The 22,816-nt window shown below is 42.2% G+C and overlaps 1 protein-coding gene and 1 pseudogene across 2 annotated transcripts in view; both read left to right on the forward strand.

Annotated features, from left to right (window-relative positions):
• LOC109500075 overlaps nt 1-1,159 on the forward strand; it is a 41,140-nt pseudogene extending 39,981 nt beyond the window's left edge.
• MRAP2 (melanocortin 2 receptor accessory protein 2) overlaps nt 1-22,816 on the forward strand; it is a 135,282-nt gene that overhangs the window by 70,942 nt on the left and 41,524 nt on the right. Inside the window, exon 1 of one of the 2 annotated variants that reach the window (XM_003986345.6) lies at nt 10,160-10,321. The exons of the other annotated variant lie outside the window; for it this stretch is intronic. The gene's annotated coding sequence lies outside the window, so the exon portion shown is untranslated. Of the gene's footprint in view, nt 1-10,159; nt 10,322-22,816 lie in introns of those variants that run through there. 2 annotated transcript variants of the gene reach the window in all.

The following is a 22,816-nucleotide window of genomic DNA, read 5'->3' on the forward strand; positions in this document are numbered from 1 at the left end:
TCTGTGGTGGGAATACAGGAGCACGAGTTCCTCTCCCCTGGCAGTGACAGGGCAGTGCTTGGAGCACTGGGGCAGGAGCTCATAGGGCCAGTTTTCATTTTTCTCCCACATGTGTTTCTGGGCAAGTCACTGACCCTCTCTGAGCCCTAGCTTCCTTGTGCATAGTGGGGAGAATCCTTGCTCGGCTCACTTCACCCAATCATCATGAGGTCAAATAAGAAAATACATGCAGAAACATTTTGAAGGTATTTTAAGGTACAAAGTTTTGTCTATTTTGCTCACTCCTATCTCCAGCATTTAAAACAATGCCCGAGGGGCGCCTGGGTGGCTCAGTTGGTTAAGTGGCTGACTCTTGATATCAGCTCAGGTCATGATCTCATGGTTCTTGAGATCAAGCTCTGCATGGGACTCTGTGCTGAGGTTGGGATTCTCTCTCTGTCCGCCCTCTCTCTGCTCATTCTCTCTCTCTCTCTCTCTCTCTCTCTCTCTCTCTCTCTCTCTCCAAATAAATAAATAAACATTAATAAAATAAAATAAAACAGGGGTGCCTGGTTGGCTCAGTCAGTTAAGCATCCAACTTCTGCTCAGATCATGATTTCACAGTTCATGAGGTCGAGCCCCACATCTGGCACTGCACTAATGGAGCAGAGCCTGCCTGGGTTTCTCTCTCTCTCCCTCTCTCTCTCTCTGCCCTTCTCTCTCTCTCAATAAATAAATAAATACTTTAAAAATAAGATAAAACAATCCTGAAATATACTGCATGCACAATGCACACCATCATTAAAAAAACATTCACATTTTCACTTTAAACAATTCAAATTTATGGTAATTGATTATTTTCTGTTTTACAAAAGGAAAAAAGTCATTTTGTGTAACTTCTAACAGTTACCGCCCTTCAGGGCTGGAAAAGATCTCAGGGAGCCCAGCCTTGTGGAGCCGCCTGAGTTCCCTGACTCAGTCCCTGCCAGGCCCTTGCACCAGCCTGTTCCAGATCACAGCCACTAGGGGGCGGCCTCGGGGCCAGTTGGCAGAAGTTCACTCAGCTGAAACCCGCCTCCACCTGAGGCCACAGATCAAGTCTCCCCAGTTCTTTCACCTTCAAATATTTAAAGACCGTCGTCGCCTCTCCCTGCCCTCAGATCTCTCATGTCCTGGCTAAATTGAGTGGTTTCTCATTTATAAACTCAGGGTGCTTAATAACTACATTTCTTGTTAACAGGATAAGTAGAGATTTACAGTTTATAAATAAAGACCAAACAAAACCCTTTACGAGTGTACATCTTCTGTTACCCACAGCGGCTTTCACAAAGACAGTCGTTGTTGGCACTATGTGTGGGTATGCATCTGAAAAATGTCTGCAAATGTGAAATGAATATTAAGGTTAGAGGGGATAACTGCTGTGACTTGTCATATCTGCTATTATAGAAGATAAGTACAAATATTGCAGCAAAACTTATAGTAGAAAAAAACCAGAATCTGAGTGTCTATCAATTAGGAGACAGTTAAATGAATTATGGCACATACTTAATGAACCATTACCGTTACAGTAAAGGTGATGCTTACCAAAATTATACAATAACATGGAAAATGCTTATACCATAATGGGATTAAGTGAAATACACATATGTATACACACATTTTTACATACAATATGATTAGTATATAAACAGCCATGTTTTACAACAGTCTAAAAGCAAATGCAAAAATGCTAAAATTGGTAGTTTCATGGTGGTGAAGTTATAGATGATTTTCTTTTCCTCTTTCAGCTTTTCATAAAATGCTGATACTACTTTAAAAATAATAAAAATTTAAATGTTTTTACATTTATTTCAACAGTTCTTTGAGATTTTATGCACAAATACACATACCTAGATACATGCATGCATGTGTGTGTGTGTGCGCACACACACACACACACACATCTTCCTTCTGTTCCTTCTCCTCATTATTACCTACCTTCTTCACATTGAGTCAATTTCTACAAATAGAGACCTGCCTTTTGGTGGAATCAGAAATATTAAGAATAGTATTAGCAATAATTTGAGGAGAGGCAGAAGTATGCTGAATGCTTTCGCACATAGGGGCACATTTCTATCCTTGTTAAGCCTTAGTTTCCTCAACTGTAAAATGGGAATAGTGATGATAAGAGCAGCCATTTCATAAAACTATTGTAAGAATTAAATGCGATGTCTGCAAAGCACTTGGTAAGGCATAGGGTAGTGCTGAGTGTTATTGGCTTCTATTCTAAGATAATTCTAAAATTGCAATGGATTGAAATTGTGTGTGTGTGTGTGTGTGTGTGTGTAAACGTGTTAGTTGTTAAAGAAGGCTTGAGGGAAAGGTGGCCAACGGTGACAAGACAGTGCCTGAGAAGTAGAGGCAGCTGTCCCCAGGGAAGTCCCCCAGGGCCTGACTGTCTGATGCTCCTGGGAGATGAGGGAGAAACAGGAGGGTGTGGAATATACCAGACAGGTTCCAGACTGGCAGTGTTAAGGAGCCTGCAGCAATTCAGTGAAGGCAGGTGGCAGTGAGCTGCCGTTGAAGCAGGTAGGACTTTAGGGACTGCATGTGGATCAGTTTATGTTCTGTAATGGCAGGGATATACTGGCTTGGTCGTAAACTAAAACTAGAGAAAGAAATCTTTAATGTAAAGATACTGAGTGCAATAGTCCCCTGAGGCAAAGGGATCAGAGAGAAAAGTGGGAGAAAGGTAGACTTCGTCGGAAGGTGAAGCCATGCAGGGCTGCAAGATCTCATCTTGTCCTCACCTACCTTCCTGCATGGAGGCAGGCATGCAGACAGAGGCATGGGTATGTGGGACATGCATGTGGCTATAATCTCTAATAGCAGAGCTAGAGATATGTTTTTCCATTTTGAAATAATTCATGCATGCCTAATATTGGCTGTGATATAATTTAAGGAGTAATAGAAAGCAAGGAGCCAGAACAAACCAGTCTCTGCTTTCCATTTGTTGTCAGTGAGTCAGTGAGCCCAGAGCCAATAAACAGAAGCTTCGTCATTATTGTGTGATAGTAAACACTTAAGAAGCCACCAGAAATTCACTCCAAAACTCACAATTTGATTTTGAGAAAAAGAAATACGAGAGCGTTCGAGCCTGGGGCTACAAGTTATCACCACGAGGCTATGGTTTCTCCTTGGTGCACTGTGTCTCTCTCTGGTGGTGTAAAATGTATTCAGCTTGACATTTCAGAGAGGCTCAGAGCTCCATCTTCCTGACTGAGTGCCAAACACGAACAAAAATACATTAGATGTTTTGTCTGCTTGGTCCCACGCTCTGTAGGTGGAAGTCTGTGCAGTTCCAGGGGAACAATAGGCAGCAAGAGGAAAGCTCCAAGCAAATGTGCTGGCACTGGAAGGGAGGAACGGGATGGATACCATGAGGAGCGGCCCTGTTTGTACACATGCAGGTGTATGGTGTGCCCTGGTGTCCTTGCTCCATGGAATAAAAGGAAACAGTTGGCAAGGGAGAGCAGTTTGCGTAGACTCAGAAATAATTGTGCTAATTTAAAAACAACAATAGTATAAAGCCAAGAGATGGCAATGAAATACAGTTTATGCAGAATAAGAAAAAAGGTGACAATGCTCAAAGCATCTAGGAAATTAGGTGGAGAGCTACCACTATTAATGACTTGGGAGAAATTCATGATTAGAACATGACCAACTGCAGCCTGAACTGCTCACATCTTAGAAGCCTCAGCATTTCGAAACACGCACCATTCTATTTTCTGAAGCTTAATTGAACAACTATGTCAATGAAGTGAGTTGTGCTTGCTTCTCCCTTGGAGAACTTTGCATGGTGGAACACCTGCGTCCATGTGTGTGTTGTGTGTGATTTTGCCTTTGATATGGGTTGGTGACGGATTATCCTATTCTTTGAAGAAAACAATCAAGTCAGAGAGGTAACTGTGTTATACACTTCAATATATGAGAACAATGTCTATTTTTCTTTCTCATCATTTCCTTTAGGGCGTCCTTGCCATGTTATTGGACTCTCTGAAACTGCCAAATTTTCCTCACCCAGACACATTAGCTGTTAGGGATGTGTCGTTCTCTCAGACAGGTCTGCATTTTTATTGCTTCCTGGCTGGGCCCTTGGCATGGGTCCTCGTTAACCGGAAAATAAATGGAGCTGTCCCAGGTCCTGGGGCTACACTGAGCCCCCGCCTTCCAGATGGTGAAAGCTGCCAGCCAACCTATTATCAGCAGGTCATGCCAGAATCCACCTTCCTTTATTTCTTCCCTGCTTCCTTTCCCCTCCTCTCCTTCTCTGCAGTAGATTTTCCTAACGTGTCCAGGTTTTCTCTCCATTCATTCTGTTTCTGAATCTTTGTGGGGCTTTTTTGTTTTGTTTTGTTTTGTTTTGTTTTTTATTACTCAAACAGTTGGGACCATCCTTTCTGTGTTGCTGTGTTTCATCATTGTTTATCTTTTTCCATGAGAAATCTCTTCAACTAGATGGTGCCATCCTGAATAGCTGGAAGGAAATAGCTCTTTCACTTTCTTTTGTATCCAACCTCCCTTCCTAAAAGTTCTCCATTCCCAGTAGAGTCCAGGTTATAATTTTTTTTAGTTTATTTGTTTGAAAGAGAGAGTGAACTTCAGTGGGGGGTGGGGAAGAGAAAGAATCCCAAGCAGACTCTGCTTTGTCAGTGTGGAGCCCCATGTGGGGCTTGAACTCACAAACTGAGATCGTGACCTGAGCTGAAACCAAGAGCTGAAACCAAGAGCTGAAACCTTAGCTGACTAAGCCACCCAGGTGCCCCCTAGTAGGGTCCAGGATAAAGCAAGGTAGTCACCACTAGATGAATAAATGAATTTCCCAAAGGATGATTCAGATACAAAAAAAATTTTTGCTTCTAGTACTTATGTTGATTTATTTTCTTACTCTATTCCCTAGTATCTTATTTCATCAATTCTTTCCTCTCTCAAATCTTTCTTCAACTTCTCTCTTCCTTCTGGAAGCTCTCAATCTATAAACATGTTTAAGACTTTTTCATCTGAAACAAATAAATGAAGACAAAACAAAACAAACACAACCTGTCACTTGACTCTGCATCCCATTAATTTATTCAGCATACGTTACTGTGCTTCCTGGGTGCCAGGTGCTGCAGCTAGTCCCTGGTGGAGACAGAACAGTTCCTGCTGTCATGAAACAAGATTGGGGGCCACAAGAATAAACAGATAAAAAGAGAAGCTCCAGCTACAGCTTTGTTATTCAAGGGTAGGCAGTTTGGTACCTCTGCTAGAATACCTCCCATTGACCTGAAGGCTGATGGGGTGACAGAAAGTGGGGCCGAATTTCAGTCTCCTGGACTCCTCCTGTGCTTGCACAGAGGTCCCCAGCAGTCCCACTTCCAGCCCCTCCCCAGCCTCCTTAGAGGAGTAGCCTATAATTGCCGTCCTTACTCTTTTTTTTTTTTATTTTTTTTTCAACGTTTATTTATTTTTCCGACAGAGAGAGACAGAGCATGAACGGGGGAGGGGCAGAGAGAGAGGGAGACACAGAATCGAAACAGGCTCCAGGCTCTGAGCCATCAGCCCAGAGCCCGACGCGGGGCTCGAACTCACGGACCGCGAGATCGTGACCTGGCTGAAGTCGGACGCTTAACCGACTGCGCCACCCAGGCGCCCCTGCCGTCCTTACTCTTTAACCAACAGTAATCTGACCTGTTTCCACCACATGACTTCTGTGCAAAGACCAATGGGCTCAAGTTCTTAATCACCTAACCTTGGGTCTTTGACACTAGTGCCCATTTCTCCATCAGGTTCCACCTTCTCTTGTTCATCCCTTATTTCTCTAATCGTTCTTTCTCTGTCTTCCTTCCAGGTTTGTGTTCCATGTTTCTGATATCAACTCTTTCTCTTCTCTTGTCTTTTCACTTCGTGTTTCTGGGAGGCAGTCTCATCCGTTCCCACTGCTTTAGCCACACCTCTCCACTCCCAGATCCCAAATTGTCTGCAGATTGTCACTCCCCTATTTCTAAGACCTGGCTTCAGGGGGATGTGACCAGTGTAGCAGCACGACATTCCATGCTTAGGAAAGCCCTCATTTGAGATTTAATGCTCTGTGGCCACTATACTGAATTTCTTAAAATTTTCATCTTTGAATTTGAATCTATGTTTTGTAAATCTATTAGATGTTTAGGGCTGCCAAACAAAATACCACAGACTTGATGGCTTAAACAACAGAAATTTATTGTTTCATTGTTTTGGAGTCTGGCAGTCCAAGATCAAGGTGCCAGCACGGTTAATTTCCTCTAAGGCCTCCCTCTTTGGCTGGCATGTGGCTTCCCTCTTGGTGCCTCTTGCCATGGTCATCCCTTTGTGTAGTGTCTGTGTGTCCTTACCTCTTCTTCTTATAAGGACACAAGTCAGATAGGATTAAGGCCCATTCACATGACCTCATTTGACCTCAATTACGTCTTTAAAGGCCCTATCTCCAAATATAGTCATATTCTGAGGTATTGAGGGTTAGGACTTCAACATAGGAAGGTAGGGTAGGGGCAAAAGTCTGGTGGGGCAATGCACCGAGGGCTTAGAATCTTGGTTCACTGTGGTCCTGCTGTCTGGTAAAAGTTCTGAGCTGTCAGCTCCCTCCTTCTGGTATGTTGGCTGCCCAGCTCTGCCTTCCTTCTGCCCTTGGAGGGGATCTGGGTGCAGGTGCTGAAGGGTAAGGGTTCAGCCATCCTTGCCCAGGGCTGGCAAAGCACTCCATGTTTGGAGGTGATTTGGCGGGGTGAGCCTTGTGCCCACCCCCAATCCTGATGTTGCAACCTCCTGGGGGTTACCTGTGTTCTGTGGATTGTGCAGCAGGCCACCTCCTGGCTCTGGGTCAGTCAACCCCTTTGGTAATTTGACTAAAGCTATCAAACCTCTTCCCTGGAAAATGCATGTACGTAGACATCCATGATTTTGTACACTTTAAGAGAGTAGTGGACTCCATGGACCCCTTGTGTTTTGGCTGTGCTTACCTTTCCAGCTTGCCCTCAGTACTGCTCTCACCATGATGCTCCCCCCACCCCGAATCATTGTAGTCATTCCCTGAATGTACAGTATTTTTTCGTGCTTCCATATTTTTGCAGATGCCCTTTGTCTACCATATGCTTTTCTTCATTATAAAAAACTATATCCTTCAAAATTAAAATTATATTCTATCTTTTCAGTGAATCCTTATTGTCATTATCAAAGCTAAAACAAAGTGTCCCTTTAGGACCTCTATGCATCTCTTTTATAAGCTTTATAACACTGAAGTCTGAGTATTTTCCAATTTGTCTGTCCCTTCTACTAGATTGCAAGCAACTTTGAGTGCAATAACTCTGTTATTGTTCCTTGTCTTTGTTCCTCCAGTTTTATTGAGATATAAGTGACATACATCACTGTATAAGTTAAGTAATGACAGAATCACTGTATATATAAACCACCATAATGGTTTGACTCACATGTATTGCAAAGTGATTACCTCAGTAAGTTTAGTTACCATCTATCCTCTCATATGGATACAGTAAAAAGAACAAGCAAAAACAGAAAAAAACTTTCCTTGTGATGAGAGCCCTTAGGATCTACTCTTGTGGCAACATTCCTGTGTATCCTACAGCACAGTCATCACGTTGTAGGTTCCATCCGTAGTGCCTATTCATCTTATAACTGGAGGTTTTGTACCTTTGGGCCACCTTCCATCAATTCCAAGAACTGAGTTTTAATCATTGCTATTTTGACAATGTCTGGTGCAGAATAGAGACTATAAATACAAATATTGATCGAAAGCTCAATGAATGTACGTGTGAATAAATGACCGAAGAAGGAGCAGCATGAGCTTGTGGCGAAGAGCATGCACTTTGGAGTCAGAGCCCTGGGTTTAAATCTTGGCTCTGGCAATGATTCGTATTATGACCTTGGAGCAATGACTCCTAAATCTCAGTTTTCAAATTCCAGGATGGGGCAAATAGAATTTACCTCAAAGTAAACTGTTGTCAATTTCTATGGACAAGCAACAGCTATAGCTACATGTAACTCAGTCTTGTCACTAAATTACCATGATCTTGAAAGCTATTTTGGAATGAAAAGACAAAAGTAAGAGACACTGAAGTTGCATTCTTATAGATTAATTCACAAAATACTCACTAAAGGTCCACTGACTGCAAGGTACTATGCTAAGACTTGTGGAAAAATTAAATATAAATCAGGCCAGGGGCACCTGGCTGGCTCAGTTAATCGTCTGACTCTTGGTTTCAGCTCAGATCATGATCTCACAGTTTTGTGAGTTGGAGCCCGGTGCTGGGTTCTACTCAGAACCTGCTTGGGATTCTCTCTCTCTCTTCTCTCTCTCTCTGCCCTTCCCCCCACTCATGCTCTGTCTCTCAAAATAAATCAACTTTACATATGTCTGTATCATCTATATCTATATATATAGAGAGAGGGGGGTGGCTATGGAGGAATAAGAGGAGACTATTTTAGAGCCAAACTCCAGGTAGGAAGATGTTGCTGGCACTGGGGGAGAGGAGAAGGGAATGGGTGTAGCCATGGGAGGGCAGAAATACTTAGCAGAGAAACAGGAGTTCGACCATCCTACTGACGGTGCTGTTCCCATTGGATGCGGCAGTTCTAGCCTCTGAAACTGATGTTCAGTGGCCTCTGCCACATAGTGCAATGTGCCCCTGTTCTCTGCCTCAGGAGCCATTGGCACTCTGCCCCAAAGCGGCCATCAGATTCTGATTCTGAGGCGGAGACTGGTTTGCCCCTTTGCCTCTCAGAGCCCCCAATTTTGCGGCTCTGCTCTCTGATGTCGTGCTGTGCAGGCTCCACTGCATGGGTGACAGATTGCGTCTGCATAAACAGGAGCAGGAGCGATGCACAGAGTTAGGGAAGGACTCGAGAATCTCATCACAGATGGTCAGATTATGTCATTGAGAATTACACTGCCCGAGGATGAGGGTGGGGATTATACACACACACACAGCTGTAAAGATGTTTGCAAGATGTTTCATATGACACATAATAACGGAACTAGCTTTTTCAAAAAAGTCAGTGACACGGGGAATCTTTTTCTGACACTGAGAGATGAAGTTAATCACACTGCCGCCAGCCAGCCTGCCTGCCTGTCTGCGTGCTGCTAATGTTGCATTTTCCCCACTGCCCTGTGGTTCTGGTTAAACCATAGTTCTGGGGCACCAGGCTTCCTGAGTTTGAAGGGAAGCTCCTCCATTTACCATAATCTGTGACCTCAGGCAATTCATTTAACCTCCCTAAACTACACTTTCCTCATTTGTAAAATGGTAATAATACTGCCTGATAGGGCGCCTATGCGTAGTAAAGGAAATGCCTCCCACAATAAAGAACATCTTAGTGAGAGGAACGCAGCAAGGGCTTTCTCCCAGATGCCAGCAGGATTTGCTCTCTTATCTCAGTTCTTTTTTTTTCAATATTTTAAAAATATAATTTATTGTCAAAATTGGCTAACATACAGTGTGTACAGTGTGGTCTTGGTTTTTGGGGTAGATTCCCGTGGTCCATCTCTTACATACTCAAGAGCCACCGTCACTGGGGGCCACCTCCGACCACAGCCATCAACATTCTTTATGCGCTCCCTGAGTTATTCTTTCTCGGTAGCATTTATTGCCATGGCGCATACTGCATATTTTATTTATGTTTATTGAGTGTCTCTTTACTAGAAGACAAGCTCCAGGAGAGAGTATCCACAGCACCCAGATCAGCGTCTGGCATGGAATAGAAATCCAGTAAAGATTTACTGGAAGGGAGGAGACAGCCACTTCTGCTAACTTGAAACTACTCTTTCTTGGTCCAGTCCTATCCTTTTGAGGCCCTGTTTGGGGGACATTTAGCCTGTCCGTTGGCACCGGTACCTGGAAGCAAGAGAAGAAACTGAAATTGAGGTAATTCTAGCAGCTCGTGCTAGAGGAGCCCGGCCTTACTGAACTTGAATCCAACGCTGAGGATTTCTCATAAATCTCATTCATGCTGCCCTCTCCTTGCTCAGCTCATTAGTCAAAATCGGCCTGAGGGACCCACTGCAGAGCTGGGTAAAGAGTTCTCGGATCCCTTTTCCCTTTCTTGGCGGAAAGCTCTAATCCAGACAGCGAGGGGCAGGGTTCGGCAAAGCTCGCCTCCTCTGGGCCTCGGCATCCCCGGGCCAGCTCGCCTGCAGGTCGGGAGCGCGCGTCCCCGCCGCACCGCGGCGCCAGGAGCGACTCGCCAAGCCCGGGGCCGCGGGAGGAGGTGGAGGCGGTGGCGAAGCTCACGCACCTCGGAGGAGCGGTGCCCGCGGGCCGGGGAGCGCCAGCCGGTAACCGCGGGCGGGACGGGGCACCCGGGACCACGCAGAGCCGAGGCACTGGGTGCGGGAGGCTCGAGAGAAGGCAGGCAGTCGGGCTCCGTTGGGTTTGGGGGTGGACTTTAGTTGGGGGATGTTTGGGAGGATGGGAGTGGGAAGGGGAAAATTGAGGCTTTGGAGGTGCGCAGGAGAAGAGTGAGACCCCGTGGAGAGCACCCAAGTTTATAACCTTCCTCGCAGCCCGCTGATGTGAGCGTCCCGCCGGAGGCCGTCCGAAAAGGCTGGGAGCGGTGGCGCTCGGGGCTTGGGCTTCGGCTTGGGTGGGTTTCCTCCGCTCCACTGGGAAGGCCGTGGAACACCTTCCCCCGCCCGTGAGAAAACTTTCCACGCCCTGGTCTGCCTGCCACCTTTGTGCCCTACAGCTGAGAGCCCTTCTGGGCGCGGGGACCCTACGCATCTAGGGGAAGTGCGCTGTCCGCTGGCCCGGGGTGTACGCCCCCTGCGGTGGGCAGGGTTCTCGGAATCAACCCTGGCTTGACAGTTAATTCATTTCGTTTGCGCTAGGGAGCCTGCCCGCAGGTCATTTTACTGATTAGAGGGAAATACCGGTTTCGTTTTTCTTCCTTTTCCATCCTTGCCGCATAATTAATTGAGGAAGACAAAAGATCGCCTCGTTAGAAAGTTGTTTTGAGGCTTTGTGGTTTCCTAAACAGTTTAGAAGACTCGAGGAATCCCAGCTATTACTCTGGATTTAATCTCATGACATAAGGAAACATTTAATGGTGTCCTGAAAGCAAAGGGGGGTTGGGAGAAATTGCCAATGCTATTCCAGGGAAGAGAGGGGAACTTCCATCTATAAATCCTTATGAAAACCCCAAAGGTAAGTGATAGTATTTCCAGTTTGCACGTGAAAAATGCTTAGGTTGAGATACAAGTTTTCCAACCGAATCCTCCAGTTAATAGTGGGAGTAGAGGCCTGGAAACTAGGACTGTGAGGCTAGTGCCCCTTAGGTACATCACAAGGGGTTCCTTACTAAGAACACAGGTAGGAAAGTGGCCTGGGCCTGCCACCGGTAAGGTCCAGGATGGGAGAGGCCACCATGAATTGGAGTGTCCACATCAAGGGGTTATGCCCTGATCATCCAATGTTTATGGAAGATGACAGGATACCAGCAGGTGCAGGAGAAGGCAGAGTTGCTCCTTCTGGGAGCAAAGAAATAAGACCCCTTTAAGAGGTCTTGAAACCCAAGACTGGGCTGGATTGCTCAAGGCCAAAAAACAGGCATCCTAGAGCGGTGAAAGCATTCACCATCGCCCTAAAGCAGGCTTGAGAGAGGAGAACCCCAACCAGACTTTTCAAAAGAGGGAAACATTGAATCCTGGCAGTGTTTCAGAACAAATTTTTAAAGGAGAAAGCTAAAGACCACCCAGGAAAGGATTTGCAAAGACAATTTATGTCAAACGATTTCTCTTTTCTAGAGACTTACCCGTTTGTAGATTGGGGCATGCCATACCCCGTTGTTTTTCAAATGTGGGTTATAACTCATATAGGGTAATGATATGAATGTAGTGAGTTGCACCAGCATTTAAAAAAAAAGTTTATTTTATTTATTTTGAGAGAGAGGGAAAGAGACTGGGAGAGAGAGAGAGAGAGAGAGAGAGAGAGAGAGAGAGAGAGAGAATCCTAAGCAGGCTCTGCACTGTCAGCATGGAGCCTGATGCAGAGTCAGTCCGGTGAAATGTGAGATCATGACTTGAGCCAAAATCAAGAGTTGGATGCTTAACCAGCTGAGCTGCCCAGGTGCTCCATCATCAGCATTTTTTTTTTTTTAACGTGAAATTAAATAGCAGGGGAGAGAAAACATCAAGTGCATTGTATGTGCAAGGGAGAGTATTGTTTTATCAAATGTGTGTGTGTATTGTTCTGTGTTGTCCATCCTGCTGCCTCTGTAGGGGTGTCCATACCTATCCCTGGATGTCCCTCTTCATCCTTCTAGGCTACCCCCACTCTGTTCATGGTGGGGTTTCACTTTGCAAATTGTATCATCTGCACATTCTGGAAAATGTAGCCTTCCTCTTCCCCATTTCTCTAGGCCTGATATTTTGCCAATCAGAATTCCTCTAAAATTCCTTATTTTTAACCTTTTATTTATTTTTTTAGAGTTTTTATTTAAATTCCAGATAGTTAACAGTGTAATACTAGTTTCAGGTGTAAAGTATAATGATTCCACACTTCCATACAACACCCCGTGCTCATCACAAGTGCCCTCCTTAATCCCCATAACCTATTTCACCTATTCCCCCCACCTGCCTCCCCTCTGGTAACCATCAGTTCTCTATAGTTAAGAGTTTGTTTCTTGATTTGCCTCTCTCTCTCTCTTTTTTCCCCCCTTTGCTCATTTGTTTTGTTTCTCAAATTCTACACATGAGTGAAATTATATGGTATTTGTCTTTCCCTGATTGACTTATTTTGCTTGGCACAATACTCTCTAGCTCTATCCATGTCATTGCAAATGGCAAGATTCCATTCTTCTTTTATGGCTGAGTAATATTCCATTGCTTATATATACCACATCTTCTTTATCCATTCATCCATTCATCAGTCGATGGACACTGGGCTCTATAATTTGGCTATTGTATATAATGCTGCCATAAACATTAGGGTGAATGTATCCCTTTGAGTTAATGTTTTTGTGTTCATAGGGCAAACACCTAGTAGTGCAATTACTAGATTGTAGGGTAGTTCTATTTTTAACTTTTTGAGGAAACTCCATACTGTTTTCCAGAGTGGCTGCACCAGTTTGCATACCCACCAATAGTACAAGGGGGCTCCCCTATCCCCACATCCTTGGCAAAGCCTGTTTTGTTTTTTGTGTTGTTGATTTTAGTCATTCTGAGAGGTGTGGGGTGACATCTCATTGAAGTTTTGATTTGCATTTCCCTGGTGATCAGTGATGTTGAACATCTTTTCATGTGTCTGTTGGCCATCTGTGTCTTCTTTGGAAAAATGTCTATTCATGTCGTCTGCCCATTTTTAAATTGGATTATTTGTTTTTTGGGTGTTGAGTTTTATAAGTTCTTCATAAACTTTGGATACTAATTCTTTATTGGATATGTCATTTGCAAACATCTTCTCCCATTCTGTAGGTTGCCTTTTACGTTTGTTGATTGTTTCTTTTGCTGTGCAGAAGCTTTTTATTTTGACATAGCTCAATAGTTTATTTTTGCTTTTGTTTACCTTCCCTCAGGAGACTTATCTAGGAAAAGTTGCTACAGCTGATGTCAGAGAAATGACTGCCTGTTATTTCTTCAATGATTTTTATGGTTTCAGGTCTCACATTTAGTCTTTCATCCAGTTTGAGTTTATTTTTGTATATAGTGAAGGAGAATGTTCAAGTTTCATTCTTTTGCATGTGGCTGTCCAGTTTTCCCAACACCATTTGTTGAAGAGACTGTCTTTTTTCCATTGGATATTCTTCTCTGCTTTGTTGAAGATTAATTGATCATGTAATTGTGGGTTCATTTCTGGGTTTTCTATTTTGTTCTATTGATCTGTGTGTCTATTTTTGTGTCAGTACCATCTGTTTTGATTACTACAGCTTTGTAATATAATTTGAAGTATAGAACTATGATGCCTCCAGCTTTGTATTTCTTTTTCAAGATTGCTTTGGCTATTCGAGGTCTTTTGTTGTTCCATACAATTTTAGGATTTTTATTCTAGTTCTGTGAAAAATGCTGTTGGTATTTTGATAGGGATTGCATTAAATGTATAGATTATTTGGGGTAGTATAGGCATTTTAATAATATTGGTTCTTCCAATCCATGAGCATGGAATGTCTTTTCACTTATTTCATCATCTTCAATTTATTTCATCAGTGTTTTATAATTTTCAGAGTATGGTCTTTCACCTCTTTGGTTAGGTTTATTCCTAGGTATCTTATTGGTTTTCATGCAGTTGTAAGTGGGATGGTTTTCTTAATTTCTTTCTCTGCTACTTAATTATTAGTGTATAAAAATGCAACAGATTTCTGTACATTGATTTTGTATCCTGCAACTTTATTAAATTCATTAATCAGGTCTAGCAGTTTTTGGTGGAGTCTTTCAGGTTTTCTTTATATAGTATCATGTCATCTGCAAATAGTGAAAATTTTACTTCTTCCATGCTGATTTAGATGACTTTTATTTATTTTTGTTGTCTGATTGCTGTGGTTAGGACTTCCAGTACTATATTGAACAAAAGTGGAGAAAATGGACATCCTTGTCTTGATCCTGATCATAGAAGAAAAGTTCTCACTTTTCCTCCATTTAAGATGATATTAGCTGTATATGGCCTTTACTATGTTGAAGTATGCTCCCTCTAAATCTACTGTGTTGAGAGTTTTTATCACGAATGGATGTTGTTCTTTGTCAAGTGCTTTTCTGCATCTATTGAAATAACCATAGGGTTCTTATCCTTTCTTATATTAATGTGATGTATCTCATTGATTGATTTGCAAATATGAACCACACTTGCAACCCAGGAATAAATCCAAGTTGATTATGGTGGATTATTTTTTTAATGTACTGTTAGATTTGGTTTGCTACTATTTTGTTGAGGATTTTTGCATTTGTGTTCATCAGAAATATTGATTGGCCTATAGTTCTCTTTGTGCTTTCTTTCTCAGGTTTTGGCATCAGGGTAATGTTGACTTCATAAAATGATTTTGGAGGTTTTCCTTCCTTTTCTATTTTATGGAATAGTTTGAGAAGAATAAGTATTTTATTTATTTATTTATTTATTTATTTATTTATTTATTTAAACTTGTTTTACTTTTTATTTTTTTTAAATTTACATCCAAATTAGTTAGCATATAGTACAAAAATGATTTCAGGAGTAGATTCCTTAGTGCCCCTTACCCATTTAGCCCATCCCCCCTCCCACAATCCCTCTCCTAACCCTCAGTTTGTTCTCCATATTTGTGAATCTCTTCTGTTTTGTCCCCCTCCCTGTTTTTATATTGTTTTTGTTTCCCTTCCCTTATGTTCATCTGTTTTGTCTCTTAAAGTCCTCATGTCAGTGAAGCCATATGTTATTTGTCTTTCTCTGACTAATTTCACTTAGCATAATACCCTCCAGTTCCATCCACGTCGTTGCACATGGCAAGATTTCATTCTTTTTGACTGCTGAGTAATACTCTATTGTATATATATACCACATCTTCTTTATCCATTCATCTGTTGTTGGACATTCAGGCTCTTTCCATACTTTGGCTATTGTTGATAGTGCTGCTCTAAACATGGGGGTGCATGTGTCCCTTCGAAACAGCACACCTGTATCCCTTGGATAAATACCTAGTAGTGCAATTGCCAGGTTGTAGGGTAGTTTTATTTTTAGTTTTTTGAGGAACCTCCATACTGTTTTCCAGAGTGGCTGCACCAGCTTGCATTCCCAGAGAATAATAAGTATTAACTCTTCTTTAAATGTTGGGTAGAATTCACCTGTAAAGCCGTCTGGTCCTGGACTGTTGTTGTTGGGAGTTTTTTGATTACTGATTTGATTTCTTTGCTAGGTATCAGTCTGTTCAAATTTTCTATTTCTTCCTGTTTCAGTTTTGGTAGTTATATGCTTTTAGGAAATTGTCCATTTCCTCTAGGTTGTCCAATTTGTTGGCATATAGTTTTCATAGTATTCTCCTATAATTGTTTGTATTTCTGTGGTGTTGGATGTTATTTCTTCTCTCTAATTTGTGATTTTATTTATCTGAGTTCTTTTCACTTTTTCTAGGTAAGTCTGGATAGAGGTTTATCAATTTTGTTGATTTTTTTCAAAGAACCAGTTTCTGGTTTAATTGATTTGTTCTAATGTTCTATTGTTTTTGTTTTTGTTTTGTCTCTATATCATTGATTTCTGCTCTAATCTTTATTATTTCCTTCCTTCAGCTGGCTTTAGGCTTCATTTGTTGTTCATTTTCTAGCTCCTGTAGGTGTAAGGTTAGGTTTTTACTTGAGATTTTTCTTGTTCATAAGGTAGGCCTGTATTGCTATATACTTCCCTCTTAGGACCACTTTTGCTGAAGCCCAAATATTTTGGACCATTATGTTCATTTTAATTTGTTTCCATATATCTTTTTGTTTCTTCTTTTATTTCCTGGTTGATTCATTCATTGTTTAGTAGAATGTTATATACCCTCCATGTCTTTCTGGTCTTTCTAGATTTTTTTCTGTGGTTGACTTCTAGTTTCATAGTGTTGTGGTCAGAACAGGTACATGATATGACTTGGATCTTCTTGTATTTGTTGAGACTGATTTTGTGGCCCAATATGCTATGTCTTCTGGAGAATGTTTATTTTTGACCTTTTAATGTTTTCGGTATGGCAGTGACTTGGCAAGCTGCTTCCTAGTGCCCTAGTGCCCACTTTTGGGCACAATCTCCTTTACTTCTCACAGCTAGGTGGATGTTGCTATTTACATTTTACAAATGGGGCTTCCCAAAGCTAGAGACATACAAATAACTTAGTCATTGGTCCCTGCTCCTCATTACAGATGGCCCAAAGAGTGTCCTGCCTTTGCAGAAGCATTTTGCAAAGTCTCATACTATCCCTAAGGATAAAGTAAGGGAATAGAGGATGTACAACAAGGCTCTCTCCCTGTCCCTGTACCTCCTTGGTATTATTTATCAGGAGAAAGACATAGAGGAGACATTTATCAGAGATGTGGCAAGTACAAATCTGGCAGGATACTCCATGAGACACATTTTATATCTGGGCAAGAGATAATAATACTAGAAGGCTGAAGACCTAGTCCTGCATTTAGGTTCACAGTCAATTTAAAAAGTAAAAGATGGAGTGACCCCAGTGAGAAGCAATTCATAATTCACGTAAAAGAAAAAAAAAAAAAAACAAAACAAGGATTTCAGTGGCTCACCAAGCCCTGAAAGGACCATAATGTGAAGTAGCTACTCAGTCGCAAACTTGGGTTGCAATGACAATGACAGGTCTTTTTTTTTTTTAAACAGACATTTGTGTGGAGCTTATTATGTGCCAGGCATAATTATGAGTGTTTCACAATTTTATCTCAATCCCTGTAACAACTTCATGAAGTAGGGAATATAATTATCACCATTCTCCGGTAACAGATGAGAAGGCTGAAGCACAGAAAGATTAAATAATTTAAGATTACATAGCCAGTAAACAGTAGAGCTGGGATTAGAACCTGGGCCCTTAACTACTACCACCTACCTCAAACCTGTGATGACTGGATCATGGGAGCCTAGGCTCCCTCCACACAGCATCCCCTTCTGGTGGCTCCTTAATGGAGGACAGAAACTAACTTTGCAGCATCCAGAGCAAAGTGACCTAGATGATGAGGATCTGAAGACTAGGCCATGTGAGGAACAATAAGTATGTAGCCTGGCAGAGAGGAGCCTTGGCCAGTTATGAGACCAGTCCTCAGATATCTGGAGAAGAGGAAGTAGGTTTGTTCCCAGTATCAGATCAAGCCAATTTTAGGTGATTTTCTGTCAGGATTGAGAGTGTTCCCCCCCAGTGAGAGAGTATTGACTTCCATGTCTCTGCCCCTTTCAATGCTCAAATTCCTCAACTTTAGTAGATACATAAAAGTAAATAAACTTTAAAAATAATTGGAAATTATAGTCTATGCATTTGTATGTATGGGTATGTAAGTAGGGTACTGAAGTAAAGTTTTGACTGAGCCACACATTCAAATTATGTGAAATTCCAAAAGACAGTGCTAGACCACCAAGTAGAAATTTTAGTGTATATATTTGAGAACTTTTGCATAACATACCCCACTGGCTGCTTCAAGAATATGAGGATTATGAGAGGAGGCTTTATTAAAGAGATTTATTCAGAAAGATCAGTTCCTTCATCCCAAATCCAGCAAGGGGGACTTTTGAAGAAACACTAGTTGAACTGTACAGGTGTTTCTTGCATTTGGGGCTCATGTGGTGGCCTGGGCAGTAGGATCACCTGCCTTCACAGAGTTTGTTAGGGCAAAAGATATCATAGACCTTCCTGTGGGACCAAGTGGGACCATGTAGGAAAGAGGGCTGACCTGGAGCCACTCTAAATTCAGCCCAGGAGTGAGGGCACCCCAGCAGCTAGAGTTTCCAGAAATCCAGAGACTAAGGAAGAGTGAGCAGTCAGCTGAAGGAAAGTGAGTATCATTAAAGTACCCATAAACAGAGGGGCCATGTAGTCCCGGCCCCTACTTTGATTTTGGCGGGGTGATAAGCTGACCAGCAGTTGCACATAAAGTGGAGAATAAGAAAAGAGATCAACATTCCCCCAATCCCTGCAGAGACTAGCGGGCAGCAGGACCTAGCTGGCATAGGGAAGGAGATTTAATGTTATAACCAGGTTGGAGTTTCTTTTATTTCCAGACTGCAAACTTGAATTCTTTTGGGACTTTGAAGTGGTTGCTTGAGCAGAAAGGTCTACCCAAGGATCTACTCAAGTGTTCATCTGAAGACAGGGAGGATGAATCCACTGAATGCATTTTAAGGGGCAACAGAAGAGAAAAATAAAATTGACGTTTGATCAGGTTCCACAGCTGCACCAGCTCAGAGTATGGATTATATATGCTTAGGTCGAAACAGTAAAGAGTAACGGTCTATTCGCTTGATGTTACATGTACTCCAGACTTGGAGGTAAGAGCGTTTAGACAAGGAAAGAAAATATTTACTTGCCCAGAGTGCAGGGGTGTTAGGCTTCAGAAGATTGACTCATCAAATAAAAATCCAATGAATACTTGAAAGAAAATACCCCATAAGATTTTCAGAGTTCTCAAGTATCCATTAGTCTTCTGTTCATGGTTGAAAGCAACTTTCGCACATGATTACTGTATTCCCCAAAGTTATGACTTATCTTCAGACACCCCATAACAAACAACCAGGAGAAAAAAATGGTTTCCCTTAGGGAGCCCAGGCTTATGGGACATGTTCAAGGTTTTGTTATCTGGGGGACCAACTTTCAGACAGGATGGTCATGTTATTTTTAGCTTATGTCAGGGTGCAAAGTGATTTTTCTTCTTGACTAGAGAATAAGAACTGCTTAGTCCTATTAGAAAGAGGGGAAAGTATGCATTTTTGCTTCTCCTTCCTTGTGAACAGGATTCTTCAATCCATTATGGTGTTGCTGAGATGTGAAGTAAAAAGCCAGAAGTTGAGCATCTTTTTATGAAATACTAAAATTATGGATTTTAGTTAAAGTCTGAGTTGAATTGTTGCTTGTGCCTCTGTTACCAAGATCTATGCGATTTTCACCTGACTGGAGAACATTAGTAAATTTTGTAACCCTTCAAGTGAAAATAATTTATAAGCTTCAAATAATCACTCTCCTCAAAGGTGCCTTTGTTTTCTTCATGTCCTTGGTAACAGCAAAAACAACAATTAAAGGCAGAGGTGGGGCAGGCTGAGGGGGCTGCTTCCTACAGGTCAGCTTTACAGTTGCCTAGTTGATCAAGAAAGAAAAATTAGAGATAAGTGAGGATATGTGGGTGTAAACAGCACCTGTATTTCTATGAATATTTGTGTAGATACCCCCTCCCCCCATATAATTCTCTTGTGTGGAAGAAAAAATAAAAAAACAAAGCAACAGGTGAATCTGAAGATCGGGATGCTCTATCATGTAAACCGACATATATTCCAACCAGTGCTCCTCTAAAGTCTCCATTAAATTACCTCAGTAGGAGGGAATAGTTAACCCATGTTTCTGGGAGTCTGAAGCATAGGCCAAGGCCACCAGAAGCAAATATGTATTTCTCTTGAACATTCATTTGATATTTGCAGTTTACTCTATAACATATCTGTACTTATTTAATTTGAAAATATAACCTTCTAAGTCTTTTAAATGCATTCTTCTGAATGCATTTTAAGGGGCACTGGAAGAGAAAAATAGGATTGACATTTGATCAGGCCCCACAGCTGCACCAGCTCAGAGTATGGATTATATATGCTTAGGTTGAAACAGTAAAGAGTAACGGTCTGTTTGCTTGATGTTACTTACATGTACTCCAGACTTGGATGTAGGAACATTGAACTGGGAGGATGAGCCAGGTATGTCCCGAGACTTGGGGGGCTGATATCCCCAGTCCTCGGCAGGCAGAGCAAGGAACTGGCATTTCTGACTCTTGCTGTGCAAGGCTCTGTCTGGCTGTCTTCTGGCCAGTCCTTCCTTGCAGTTGAGAAGGCCCGGGGGAGCCTGGAGCCTGGCTGGCCGTGCTCTGCCAGACTCTGTCTGCTTGTAATTAGGGACTGTACTAGGTTGGCAGTGGGTACGGTAGGTGGAAAAACTAGAAAAGACAAAGACATACACCTTAGTTTAAGAATCCCAGACAAAGGAGGATATGATGATCATGAGAAAGTGTAGCCTTCCTATGGTTCGGTCTGGAGCTCTTAAATAAACCACTGCTTTGGTTTAAATTTCCTTTTCCGTGGAACAGAGATTGGAATACCTGGTCCTTCTCCTTTTGGCTTATTTGTCAAAAGAATGATTCAGCTCAGGGCTGTAAAGAACAGTGTGTGCTGTTTGGAGACAGATAGCATGAGCAGTAAATACAAAGTAGGCTCGTTTGCCAGATCGTCCTCAAAGTGATTTAAGATATGGCCAGTCTCAGTCTCCTTAGCCCTATTATGGCGAATGTTTCACAAACTCCACTAATTAAAATGGAAAGGGTGGTTGTTTCCCTAGTATTGTTAAAATGGTAATTCACCTGGCCATGATGTTTTATAATAACAGCTCTATAAATCAGCATGAGAGTTCAGGGAGAGGCAAAGTCTGATCCTGAGGGAATCTGACTTATATACTCATTATTAAAGTGAGAGATTCAGGTAATCCACATGACGGGATTTGAATGAAGGGAGACAATCCTCATGGGCTTGGGCAGGACTCTGGTGGGGGGGAAGTGGTGACTGAGCATTATTCTCAAAGGTTGGCAGGAATCCAGAGTAGGGGGTAGATGGCAGTCCAGGCTGGCAGGTGGAATAGAGTAGGCAAAGCTCAGAGGACTGTCTTTGAGCCCTCCCCCACCTGGCCCCTTGCTGTAATGAGCCTCTCTTTCATGATAATCCCATTCACGTATTGTCTGCCTGTGTCATCAGGCTTTTGCATTGCACCTTAACATCTCTGTGTGTGTATTTGAAGGGGTGATATTTAACAGAGGAGAGTTTGGTTTCAAATAGAAGTCTGAATTCTTTCAGGGCATAGGCCTTGACTTTTGAAACCCCACAAAATCTTTCATAGTGGAACTCATAGTGTTTAAAATATCCTCGTTGGGCTGAATGGACCCATACTCATTTTAACATGTTCTTCTTGAAGGACATGTTGATGAGAACATCACAAATTGTTGAAGATGGCATATAGTGGGGTAGGTTAATGACATTTCAAAAAGGGTTTTCTTTCCAGAAATTTTTTGTTGTTTAGTTACAGTAAAAGTGGTTGGTTTAGTAAGTCAATTTTCATGGACTTTCTAGGACAGTTTATTATTTATTTATTTTTCATTTTTATTTATGTTTTTTAATGTTTATTTATTTTTGAGAGACAGCATGAGAGCAGGGGAGGGGTAGAGAAAGAGGTAAAGAGAGGATCTGAAGCAGACTCCAAGCTGTCAGTGCAGAGCCCAGTGTGGGGTTCAAACCCATGAACCATGAGATCATGACCTGAGTTGAAGTCAGACGCTTAACTGACTCAGCCACCCAGGCGCCCCTATGACAGTTTAAATAATCAAAACTGTATTAGTTTGCTAGGGCTCTCATAACAAAATATCAAAGATTGAGTAGCTAAAACAATAGAAATTTATTTCCTCACAGTTCTGGAGACTTGAAGTCCAAGATCAAGGTGTCATCAGGGGCTGGTTTCCTCTGAGGGCTGAGGGAAGGATGTGTTCCAGGCCTCTCTCTCTCTGGTTTGTAGGTGGCCATCCTCTCGCTCTCCCTATGTGCACAAGTGGCCCTGGCATCCCTCCCTGTGTCCTTATTACCTTTTGTAAGAACACCAGATTGGATTAGGGCTCACCCTAAAGGCCTCATTTTAACTTTGTTCCTTTTGTAAAGGCCCTGTCTTCAAGTGTAGCCACATTCTAAGGTTTGGGGGTGGTTAGGGCTACAACATACAAATTTTAGGGGGACACAGTTCAGCCTGTGACAGTACTATATCCATACTGCACTGTATACACACACACACACACACACACACACACACACGTGTACACACACACAATTTTTACAAATAGACACATCATTGAGTTCGTGATACAAATGGAAAACACTTGATATTTTATTCAGTTACAGAATCATAGATTCTGTAGAAGAAAATCTCACCACATCCCTCCAAGTCCTTTGCTTTCAGAGAGGATGGATGTCTAAGCCATTTCGGGCAGCTTTCATGTGAATGCAATGGACCGAGGCAGTGTAATACAGACCCACGTAAAAGTATCTGCCTCCTATGAACATGTTGATGTCACTGTCAGCTTTCCTTTCTTGCAGAGGACTGCCTTTACTGTGAGATTATC

This window comes from Felis catus, chromosome B2 (assembly GCF_018350175.1).
Source record: "Felis catus isolate Fca126 chromosome B2, F.catus_Fca126_mat1.0, whole genome shotgun sequence".
NCBI lineage: Eukaryota > Metazoa > Chordata > Mammalia > Carnivora > Felidae > Felis > Felis catus.